The sequence below is a fragment of the Physeter macrocephalus genome, chromosome 11 (assembly GCF_002837175.3).
Source record: "Physeter macrocephalus isolate SW-GA chromosome 11, ASM283717v5, whole genome shotgun sequence".
NCBI classification, from domain to species: Eukaryota; Metazoa; Chordata; class Mammalia; order Artiodactyla; family Physeteridae; genus Physeter; species Physeter macrocephalus.
The window spans coordinates 50597931-50610319 of NC_041224.1; the positions used below are offsets into that span (position 1 = coordinate 50597931).

At 45.9% G+C, this 12389-nt stretch overlaps 1 long non-coding RNA gene across 8 annotated transcripts in view; it reads left to right on the forward strand.

Moving 5' to 3' along the window:
* The window catches only part of LOC114487156 (uncharacterized), a 12488-nt gene extending 4547 nt beyond the window's left edge, over positions 1 to 7941 (forward strand). For 4 of the 8 annotated variants that reach the window (XR_003681949.2, XR_003681952.2, XR_003681950.2 and 1 more), the window contains 3 exons: positions 328 to 1808; positions 4140 to 4285; positions 6714 to 7941. This is a non-coding gene — a long non-coding RNA (uncharacterized lncRNA). The remainder of the gene's footprint in view (positions 1 to 327; positions 1809 to 4139; positions 4286 to 6713) is intronic. The other 4 variants (XR_003681954.2, XR_003681951.2, XR_008618565.1 and 1 more) reach the window with 4 other exon arrangements.
* The last annotated feature ends 4448 nt before the right edge of the window (positions 7942 to 12389 follow it).

Consider the following 12389-nt stretch of genomic DNA (forward strand, 5'->3'; position numbering starts at 1 on the left):
TGCATCCGCAGGCGGACTCTCAACCACTGCGCCACCAGGGAAGCCCCAGAATTTCTTGATTAGGAAAAAGTACTTCCTGCCGGCAGCGCCTTAGGAAGTGGATCGTAAAAGTTCTTTTCCCCGCGCTCCTCTTCGTGCGTGGGGCCTCTGTGCCCAGGGTCTGGAACGCGAACCCGGCGCGGCCAGGACAGAGCGGCGGGCCCTGAGCGGTACTGCGGGGCAGCGGCTCCTCCCCAGCTGTCCCAGGTTGCCGCGTCAGGGCCGTGGGTGTGGATCCGCTCCGCGACCTTCGGGCGCAACAGTTAGCAGTTTCCTTCCGTTTCCTAGCTCCCAGGCTCGGAAGGAAACCCCTTCGGTTGTGTGCGAGGACCTTTTCTGCTCCCTGGGGTCCAAGGAAGTGGAGCTCTGGGCCTCAGGTCACCATGGCACTGCCGAGACTGGCTCTTCACTCGTCTTGGTCCCTGGGGGGCAGCGGCGCTATCGAGTCCTGGTGCAGCCCCCGGGTCTTCATGCCCTGTCCCTGCGGGCAGTCGTGGCCAGCCCACCCCGACGCGACTCTTCCCCCTTTGCCGAGACCACCACTGGCACAGTCGACTCCCCTCTTCAACTCAAGCCGCCACTCTCATCCCCCCTTCCCTCTGGAACCAACAGATGGCTCCCTCTCCCCCGCCTCAGGGGCCTAAAACATAACAGCTCTTTACTTGCGGAGTTGGGGTGGGTAGGTGAGAGAGTGCACCCTTTCAGAAACCCCAAAATTACCTCTGCTTCCCAGAATGGGAAGCGGGGAAGGGGAAAGAAGAAACTCTATTCTTCCTTTGGGCATTCAGAGCAAAAGCATTAGCGAATGCCACTTCTACGCCACACCCACACGGCTGAAACCAAACCAAACCCCAAAGACCAATTTTTTGGTTTTACTAAATTGCTCACCTTGTTACATTAGCCTCATTTCACAGACAAAGAAACCAAGGCTTAGAGGGTTTAGTTACTTCAACTGCCACTTGGCCTTGGGTCAGAGTTTGCAGAGATACCTGCCTCACCATTTGCATACTCGGTGGGACCAGTGTCAGGTGGTGGGCACTGCCCCAAACTGTGTCCGCTGGGCTCTAAGCAGTTACTCACCTGCTGGGACACACCCTCCATTACAACTTTAGCCACAGCCAGCAAACGGGTAGGACTTGACCAAGAGACAATTACATTCCAGCCACTGAAGGCAGAACTAGCTAAGCCTCCTTCAGAAATGCATCACCATGGCTTAGGACTCTACAGCTTAGGTGTGCTTGATTTTGATCACCTCTCCTGGACCAGACACCCTGCTCACAGTTTTACGTATATTATCATATCATCCCCACAAGAATCCTACTATTATCTTTGCTCTCCAGGTAAGGAAAAGGTTGCTAAGAGCGCTGAGTAACTTTCCCAAGTCCTGTAATAATCAGGTTGGCTAAGTGGGATATGAGCCTGAATCTCCTAATTTTAATCCCCTGTTTTTCCCATAATGTATCAGTGAAGATAACTGGGAAATTTCATTTTTCAGAGAAATAAAAGCAAGAGAGGGGAATGCCAATGTTCACTCCTTCCATTTGTGGTGACACACGGGTAGACAGTGGACCACAGGGAAAGCAATCAGACATTTCAGTCTCAGGAACTCAGTGATGGGAGAGCAGCCACTACAGTGGTTATTCCACAAAGGACCACCAGGTAGCACCATTGCACAACAGCTGCATACCCAACAGCTCAACTCAGACCAGAATGGGAGGATGCAGCCTGGAGGAGTGGCCTGCTTTTCATTAAGTCACTCGAATGACCTGGTGAGTCTAATGAGGCTGTGTCCATGCCCAGCCATGGCTCATACTCTCCTGATGTCCAGAGCTGCTCTGTGAATAAGGAACTCAGTCAGCTCCTGTCCATTTACTAACCCATCTATTTAGCAAAGTTATGCTTTGTACTTTGTGACTATTTAAAATATCTTGACTGTTAGATCTTTTTTTTTTTAAGTTTCTTTTATTTATTTATACATATATTTCTGGCTGCCTTGGGTCTTCGTTGCTGCGCACGGGCTTTCTCTAGTTGTGGTGAGTGGGGGCTGCTCTTCGTTGCGGTGCACGGGCTTCTCCTTGCAATGGCCTCTCTTGTTATGGAGCACGGGCTCTAGGCACACGGGCTTCAGTAGTTGCAGCATGTGGGCTTCAGTAGTTGTGGCATGTGGGCTCAGTTGTTGCAGTGCGCGGGCTCAGTAGTTGTGGCTTGTGGGCTCTAGAGCGCAGGCTCAGTAGTTGTGGTGCACAGGCTTAGTTGCTCCGCCGCATGTGGGATCTTCCCAGACCAGGGATCGAACCCATGTCCCCTGCATTGGCAGGCGGATTCTTGACCGCTGCACCACCAGGGAAGTCCCAGATCTTTTAATATAATTTGATCTGTTTCTGAAAATGTTGTGCTTCCTTGTCTAGAGGTGCAGGGAGCAAGGGTGAAGTTCTTTAATGAAGGTCCCTTTTGGCCTGAGGAGGTGGCAGGGAGAGGTGCTGGGTCTGGGTTGAAGGTGAAGGGGTCAGCAGTCATGCAAGGGCAGAGCCATGGTTTGACCAGATTGAGGGCCTGGCAGGCAGCTTTGTACAATCTACCCATGGCCTCTGTACAGCGTCAGGGACTTGGAAAGCTTTGGAACTGGAGAGAGGAGGGGAGCGAAGTGGGTAATAAACAGCATTTCTCACACTGTTGATGGACACAGTCCTCTGCGTTGCTAACCTGGTTCTTGGATTTTGGATGTTCCTAGGACGGGCGTGGTGGGCAGGAGCCAGGAGCCCAGGAAGTCTCCAGGTTGTGGCTCCACCTTGGCTCCAAGGGTGTCTGTCACACCCTCTGCAAATGCAGGCAGTGTCAGGGCCCTGACACTCAGGAGAAACAGGAAGTCAAACCAAGTCCCCAGACTTTGAAATCTGAAGAGATGGGTCTTTCCTGACGGAGGGAAGTAATGGGGCAGGCAGAGCCTTGAGTGGTGATGTCCACACAGGGAACACACAATCCCAAGTGTGATGTGCCCAGGATTACCTTCAAAGAGCAGGCAAAGTAGAAGGAGTCTGCTTAACAACCTCTGAGAAGTCAGAACTAGGCAGTGGGCCGGGATAGGAGGCAGAGAAGCACAGGCTGTAGGGCAGTGCCGGCTGCCTGTAGCCCAAGGAAACAGATCCAGGGGCAGGATGGAGGCTGGCTTCCCACCGAGGGGCCAAGCAGGACCTCGGGCTGAGTGCTGAGTGCACCTCGGAGTGCTGATTGCTGAACTCTGACCTGTCAGCAAGGACCCACCTCAGTGAGGGAGGGCCCAAAGCTCTCAAACAACGTTTTTTAGTTTTTATTTTCTCTGAAACCTTAGCCCTTTGTACAATGAATAGTCAGTATTGGAGAATTTGCTAGAAGGAATGTGGGGTGCTGGGCAGAGATCCTAAGCTGTGTTGAAGAAAGTATAAAGTGGTGTGACAAACTTTGTGGATTACAGCTTTTTTTTTTACCAACCTCTTGTCTTATGCTGACAGGTGTCCAGTTATTTTTATAACTACCGCACAAGATCTGTAAAGAATGAAAAACGAGTATTTTTAAATGTCATATAAAAATAATTGCTATGACTTATTTAAATATAGTTACAAAGGGAGTTCATAACAGAATTTGCATTCAAGTATCATTACTATACTATACTATACTATAACTCAGAAAATTTTTCCTTCTGCACGGCCCTCTTATGTGGAAGCATAACATAAGCAGTTCTGTAAGAAAACATAAAAGTAGATTATCAACAAATAAGATTAATAAACGCAGCATAACCTCTATACACTGTAGAAATATTTATGTTTACTTAATAATTGGGATTTAAGGGGCTTGGAATATTTTTATGTGTCTTGCATATCATTGACAACTCACAGGGCCTTCAGGGTATTAAAATCTAAATTCTAGTCTGTGTACAGATGATGCCAGCTCCCAAGTATTATGGGCTGACTTGTGACCCCCCCCACAAATTCATATGTTGAAATCCCAATCTGCAGTACCTCGGAATGTGACTGTATTTGGAGACAGGTTCTGTACAGGGATAATTAAGGTAAAATGAGGTCATTAGTTGAGACCCCAATCTAATATGACTGTGTTCTTATGAGACAAGGGACTTTGGAGACAAGATACACAGAGGGGAGACCCTATGAAGACATAGGGAGAAGACAGCCATCTGCAAGCCAAGGAGAGAGGCCTCGGGAGAAACCAACCCTGCTGACACCTTGATCTTGGACTTCTATCCTCCAGAACGGTGAGAAAATAACTTTCTGTTGTTGAAGCCCGCCTTGTCTGTGGTCCTTTGATACGACAGCCCTGGCAAATGAATACACTGAGTTACACAGACTAACGGGGAAGAAGCAGTAAGGATAGAAGCAGCTAAGATTGCTTCTTTCAGCGATAAATCCCTTTTCCCAGAATAATTTGTGCCTGTCCTCTTTTTTTTTTTAATAAATTTATTTTACTTTTGGCTGCATTGGGTTTTCATTGCTGCACGTGGGCTTTCTCTAGCTGTGGTGAGCGAGAGCCACTCTTTGTTGCAGTGTGCGGGCTTCTCATTGCGGTGGCTTCTCTTGCTGCAGAGCTCGGGCTCTAGGTGCACAGGCTTCAGCAGTTGTGGCTCGTGGGCTCTAGAGCTCAGGCTCAGTAGTTGTGGTGCACGAGCTTCGTTGCTCCCTGGCATGTGGGATTGTCCCAGACCAGGGCTCAAACCCGTGTCCCCTGCATTGGCAGGTGGATTCTTGTCCCCTGCATTGGCAGGTGGATTCTTAACCACTGCGCCACCAGGGAAGCCCTGTACCTATCTTCTTAAAGTAGCTATTTTCACCAAAGAGAAAATCATGAATTTTCAAATTTCAAACGTGTTCATTTGTTTCTATGTGACTGTATATGGTTTGAAAGTGACAGTCACCCTTCTGAGCGAGTCCCCTGTCTCCTAAAGAGTCATGGCCTGTGCTGTGCCCAGGCTGGGGCTCCAGTTTGGGAAGATAAATGAGCAGACTCACCAGGTCCTGCTCCCTGTGGATCTCTGATGCATGCATCTGGGCCTGACACAGGGAGCCCTGGGGGCTTGGGCAGGGCCAGCCAGACAGCGAGGTGAATTCCAGGCCCTGAGACCAGCTGCAGCAAGCTCCGCAAAGCCCCTGAGCAGGGCAGGGCCGGAACAAATGCCAAAGGTGGTCAGGGAGCACTGGCCATGTAGGCGTTGCCTGGTCCCTGCCGGGGTCTCCCACCTAGAGCTGGACGCCTGGTCAGTGCTCTATTTTGAAGACAGTAGCTAACTACTGACTAATTGTTTTTAAAATAAATAGTTGGTGGACTGAGTAGTACTTTTCAAAAATTGGCTTTGTGTGGATGGGCTGGATTCTCCTAACACACAAAGAAGATTTTCTGGGGGAAAAACTCCAGAATCTATAGTTCTAGGCGTATGAGGTTGACAGGCCAAGGAGAAATATTAATTATTTTAGAGCTCTATTGCTTGGCAGTTGGCATCCTGCTGGCATCGCTGCATACAGGTACCTGAACTTTTTCTACAATAAAACCGTATTAATTTGAAATCCAAAGAACAAAAAGCAAAATTCTCCAACCCCCACTGGATTTTGCATTTACCAGGTTCGGCTTATCTCAGCACTTTTATTAAACAGTCAAAAAAGGCATCTGGTTGGTTGGGGCCTAGCAGTGGCTTTGAAATAGTCGCTATTTTTAATTAACCAAGACTGAAGCAATGAGGTTTTACTGTAATTTGGTATGATTTAATTAACTCTAACTTCTCATCAGGCCTTAAACCTCCCTGCCCCAACCAAGACAGCCTTCAGCCAATTGCTTGGATTAGGTGTTTCCCAAGACAGCGGAGCCTCTGGGAAGGCTGGCCTTGCTCTGCCCCTCAGAGCAGCAGTGGGGACCCCACTCTTGCTTAGCAGCTTATGGAGTAACCTGTTTTTCTGGGTTTTTTATTTGCCATTGCTGCCAACTCAGCATGTCTGCAGGCTTGTCACCTTCCTCTCCCCCTGGGTCCCCTGCCACACGTGGTTCATCCACAGGCTCCGAGGCTCAGAACCGCCCTTAACAAGGCTTCTCCTTTTCCCTCAAACTGTACTAAACCCTGTGCCATCTTTCTTCTTAAAGCCTGTCCATCTCTGTGGTCGCCCCTCCATAGTCCTAGGCTCTCTGCCCTTCTTCTTAGCCTGCTCAATCCTTTCCCTTTTCAAATGACCCTCTCATTCTTCTGCAACAACACTCCCGTAGCTGCCCAGGGCCCATCAGAGGGTGTCCTTGTTCTGCAGAGCTCCAGGAATTGGTGGGGGGGCCTTGAGGTGAGGATGAGGGGACAGAGGGGATGGAGGGAGCCTGGACAGGCCACTTTGTTTTCCCCACCTCTGCTCTGACCAGAGTGGCCTTTCTTTCTCCTTGGATTCATGCCTGAAGCTTCTGGGTAATATTTGATGTGGCAACCAAAGGTGTCTGTTGCTAAAAATAAGTTAGAAAACCACTGATCTGTACAAAAGAACCTCCAGCTTAACAATCATGACCCCAAACCATGCAACAAAGGCCGCCTCTCTGTTCTTTTCCACTTCTCCCTCTCTCTAAAACCACTCACCCATTGGGTCTTGAGAGCATCCTGTCATTTCGTACCTTCGTACCTGGAATAAAAGGCCCCTCTTCTCCATCTTTCTAATTCCTAGTTATTGAAGGCCTGGCAGAGACCTCACCTGCCCCTGACGTGGCTGTGTCTGCCCTGACCGCTGGGGCTGGAAGGCTCTCTCTCATCCCACAGGCCCCTGCTCCTCTCCCTGGCCACAGCTGGATGGACCAGGGGACCCTTCATGGGCCTCTGGGGCCTGGCATAGAAACACGTGCCCGCCGGAGAGTGTGGGATGGAGAAGTGAAGCTGAGCCATTAGGTGACCGTGACTGATGCCTGGACAGAGGACCACGTGGAGCCCGGAGCCACTTGTCAGTCAACATTGGGAGATGGGGGTACAGAGGCTGTGGGTAAACTGAGAGAGGTGGTGAGCAGAGGCAGGTGAGTGAGGAGGATGGATGGGGTGGGGGGCAGAGAGAGACCTGATTCTTGTCCTCATTTGTGAAACCCCCAAGGAGGCCTTGCAGCAAACCTTCCCTTTACTGGAGCCCACTTGCTGGGGCCTCTGTTCCTGCCAACGGAAGAGCTGGTTCACATCTCCTGGACTGGACCTTGAGCGCCTCGAGGGCAGATGCTGTGTCTCATTCAGCTTTTATTCCCCGCAGCACATACCACGGGAGCAAGGCAGGGAGCGTGCATATGGGAACCGGCGCTACCTGTCTGCCTCGAAAACACGGTGTGTTTGAGCTTTAATGCTGAGTGTGTGCAACCCAAGCCTGGGTAAGGAATTATTCAAAACCCATGGGCACTTCACACCCACCAGGAGGGCCATAATCAAAAAGACGACAGTACCAAGTGTTGGTAAGGATGTGGAGAGATCAGAACCCTCATACGCTGCTCCCAGGAATGTAAAATGGTGCACCAGCTGTGGGAAACAGTCTGGCAGTTACTCAAAATGTTAAACATAGAGTCATCGTATGACCCAGCAGTTGTACTCAAGAAAAATGAAAACATCCATCCACCCAAAAACTTGTACATGGATATGCATAGCACCATTATTTATAATGGCCCCAAATTAGAAACAACCCAAATGTCCATCAGCTGATGAATGAATAAACAAAATGTGGTCTGTCCATACAATGCTTCTTATTTCAGAATAAAAAGGGATGAAGTACCGATACATACTACAACATGGATGGACCTTGAAAACACTGAGCTAAGTGAATATGCCAGTCGCAGAAGACCACACTTGATTCCATTTATATGAAATGTCTAGAATAGGAAAATCCATAGAGATAGAAAGTAGATTAGTGGTTGCCAGGACCTGGGGTTAGGGGAGAATGGGGAGTGACTGCTAATGGGAATGGGCTTCCTTTTGCGGGTGGTGAAAATGTTCTGGAATTACATAATGATGATGGTTTCACAACCTTGTGAATATACTAGAAACCCACTGAATTGTACACTTTAAAATGGTGAATTTTATAGTGTGTGAATTATATCTCAATTAAGAAAAAAACATGGGCAGCCCTAATGATTGAATATCTAAGCACTAAGCAGCAGTGATGGCTAATACGGTCAAAAGAGAGACAACCAAACATGTGCCTCCTTTGAAAGAAGAAGGCTCCACCACCTGTGAAGGAGTTTTGCCAAAAAAAAAAAAAAAGGGAACCTGAGTCCAGTCAAGCCGGTAGCTCCAACACAAACTTACAGGAAATAGAGAGGCAGAGAAATGTGTAAAATGACACCACGGGGAAGTAGTCCAGACTGCAGGAAACTGTATTGGACAAACAACTCAGTTACTTCAACAAATGAATTCCAAAGGAGAAAAGAAAAAGAGACCATAGGGGAACACACAGATTAAAAGAGACAAATCAACCAATTGCTCTTTGTGGAAGTTACCTGATCCTGAGTCAAATAACCTGTGTAAAAGAATTAGGGCGTTTGACACTTCGGAAATTTGAACACTGACTGGATATTTGATAATATTGAGGCATTATTATTATTCAGATTTTTTCCCAGCTTTATTGAGATATAATTGGCATATAACACTGCAAATTTAAGCTGTGCAGAGTTGATTTGATACACTTACATACTGCAATGTGATTACCACCATAGTGTTAGCTAACACCTCCATCATGTCATATGATTGCCATTTCTTTTTTGTCTTGAGAACATTTACGATCTACTCTCTTAGCAGCTTTCAAATATATAGTACAGTATTGTTATCTATAGTCACGATGCGGTGTGTTAGATCCCCAGAACTTATTCATTTTCTGACTGGAAGTTTGTGCACTTTGACCAGCAACTCCCCATCTCCCCTGCCTCCAGCACCCAGTAACCACCATTCAGCTCTCTGTTTCTACAAGTTTGGTCTTTTTAGATTCCACATGTAAGTAAAATCTCACAGTATTTCTCTTTCTCTGTCTGACTTATTTAACTCAGCATAATGCCCTCAAGGTCCATCCCTATTGTCCCAAATGGCAAGAGTTCCTTCTTCTTATGGCTGAACAATATTCCATTGTATAAATATACCACCTCTGGGGCTTCCCGGGTGGCGCAGTGGTTAAGAATCTGCCTGCCAATGCAGGGGACACAGTTTCAAGCCCTGGTCTCGGAAGATCCCACATGCCGTGGAGCGACTAAGCCCGTGCGCCACAACTACTGAGCCTGTGCTCTAGAGCCCGCGAGCTACAACTACTGAAGCCTGTGCACCTAGAGCCCATGCTCTGCAACAAGAGAAGCCACTGCAATGAAAAGCCCGCGCATCACAACGAAGAGTAGCCCCCACTCGCCGCAACTAGAGAAAGCCCACGTGCAGCAACGAAGACCCAATGCAGCCAAAAATAAATAAATAAAATAAATTTATAAAAATAAAATATACCACATCTTCTTTATTCATTCATCAACAGATATTTAGGTTGTTTCCATGTCTTGGCTATTCTGAGTAATACTGTAATGAACATGGGAGTGCAGATATCTCTTTGAAATCCTAACTTCATTCCCTTTGGATATATAGCCAGAAGCGGGCTTGCTAGATCATATGGTAGTTCTATTTTTAATCTTTTGAGGAACCTCCATACTGTTTTCCATAGTGACTGCACCAATTTACATTCTCACCAACAGTGCACAAGGTCTTTTTTCCACATCCTTGCTAACACTTATCTCTTGTCTTTTTTTTAAATGTAGATTTTAAAAATTAATTATTTTTCTTTTTTAAAAATTTATTTATTTATTTAATTTTTTTTTTATAAAGCAGGTTCTTATTCGTCATCCATTTTATACACATCAGTGTATACATGTCAATCCCAATCTCCCAATTCATCACACCATCACCCTCCCCGCTGCCGCTTTCCCCCCTTGGTGTCCATACATTTGTTCTCTACATCTGTATCTCAATTTCTGCCCTGCAAACCAGTTCATCTGTACCATTTTTCTAGGTTCCACATATATGTGTTAATATACGATATTTGTTTTTCTTTTTCTGGCTTACTTCACTCTGTATGACAGTCTCTAGATCCATCCATGTCTCTACAGATGACCCAATTTTGTTCCTTTTTATGGCTGAGTAATATTCCATTGTATATATGTACCACAACTTCTTTATCCATTCGTCTGTCGATGGGCATTTAGGTTGCTTCCATGCCCTGGCTATTGTAAATAGTGCTGCAATGAACATTGGGGTGCATGTGTCATTTTGAATTATGGTTTTCTCTGGGTATATGCCCAGTAGTGGGATTGCTGGATCATATACGGTAATTCTAATTTTAGTTTTCTGAGGAACCTCCACACTGTTGTCCGCACCATGCAGCATGCGGTATCTTAGTTCCCCAACCAGGGATCAAACCTGGGCTCCCTGCAGTGGAAGCACAGAGTCTTAACCACTGGACCACCAGGGAAGTCCCATTATCTCTCATCTTTTTTGATAAAAGCCAGTCTGACAGGCGCAAGGTGATACCTCATTGTGGTTTTGATTTGCATTTCCCTGATGATTAGCGATGTTGAGCATCTTTTCACGTACCTGATGGAATTTGCATGTCTTCTTTGGAAAAATGTCTATTTAGGTCCCCTGCCCATTTTTTAATCATATTGTTCTTTTGCTATTGAGCTGTATGAATTCTTTGTATATTTTGGATATTAACCCCTTATCCAATACATGGTTTATAAACATTTTCTCTCATTCCATAGGTTGCCTTTGATTTTGTTGATATTTTTTTTTGCTGGTTAGAAGCTTTTTAGTTTGATGGAGTCCCACTTATTGATGTTTGTTTTTGTTGTTTCTACTTTTGGTGTTGTATCAAAAAAACTGTTGCTAAGACACATGTCAAGGAACTTTTTCCCTACGTTTTCTTCTAGGAGTTTCACAGTTTCAGGTCTTACATTTAAGTCTGTAATCCATTTTGAGTTAATTTTTTTGTGGCATAAGATAGGGGTTCTGTGTGTGGTTATCCAGTTGTCCTAACATTATTTATTGAAGAAACTCTCATTTCCCCATTGAGTATTCTTGGCTCCTTTGTCAAATATTAGTTGATTGTATGTGCATGAGCTTATTTCCATGCTCCTGATTCTGTTCCATTGGTCTATGTGTCTGTTTTTATGCCAGTACCATCCTGCTTTGATTAATATAGCTTTGTAATATAGTTTGAAATCAGGAGGTTTGGTACTTTTGTCAAATTTTAGGAATTTTTAAAAATGTCTGTGAAAAATGCCATTAGAATTTTGATATAGATTGCACTGAATCTTTTCATATTTGTTAATAATATTTTGGGTTGTGTTGTTGGTTTTTTTGTTTGTTTTTTTTAAAGAGTCCTTGTCTTTTAGAATTGCTGAGATATTTACAGGAAAAAAATGATATGATACTTGGGATTTATTTCCAAATAATTAAGAGGGAGGGAAATGAGTGGAGGTATAGATAAAATGAGATTGGCCATAAGTAGACAATTGTTGAAGCTGGGTGACAGGTATATGGGGGTTCATTATAGGTTCCTACTTTTGTATGTTTGAAAATTTCCATATTTATTTTTTATTTAAACGTAAAATAGATAGCTAGTGGGAAGCAGCCGCACGGCACAGGGAGATCAGCTTGGTGCTTTGTGACCACCTAAAGGGGTGGGATGGGGAGGGTGGGAGGGAGGGAGACGCAAGAGGGAAGAGATATGGGAACATAAGTATATGTATAACTGATTCCCTTTGTTATAAAGCAGAAACTAACACACCATTGTAAAGCAATTATACTCCAATAAAGATGTTTTAAAAAAAAGTAAACAAGAAGAAATGAAAGAGAAAAATCATGGTAAAGTAGTTGTTGAGGCCTGACATCTGTCAACGGTTGACCACCAGCCTGGCTTTGACTGGTCTGCTGGCTGCACCTGAGTGTCTCCACCCTCATTCCCTCCTTCACTGCCCCACGGGCCCTCCCCAGGAGGGAACACTCTCAGTGGCCTGTGGACCCCCCCTGGACCCAGGTGGGAAGAGCAGGTGATCACATGAGGCCACCACTGTTGTGGAACATATAATGATTCTACACTGTGGCCCTCCCATAATCAGAACACTTGAGAAAGCAAAGAGCTGAGGTGTGTGAGAAGGAGGAAAGGGAGGAAACCTTGGATCAGAGGTTGGGGAAAATTCTGGTCAAAGGAGTAAGCTGAACTAGAGCGACAGATAAATCATGCAAACCATCTTTGAATGCATTTCTTAATGAAAATTAAAAACCCTGCAGGCGATGTACTTCTCCTTTGCTTGAAGATGACCACTTTGGAAATGACTGGTGCCTCAGTGGA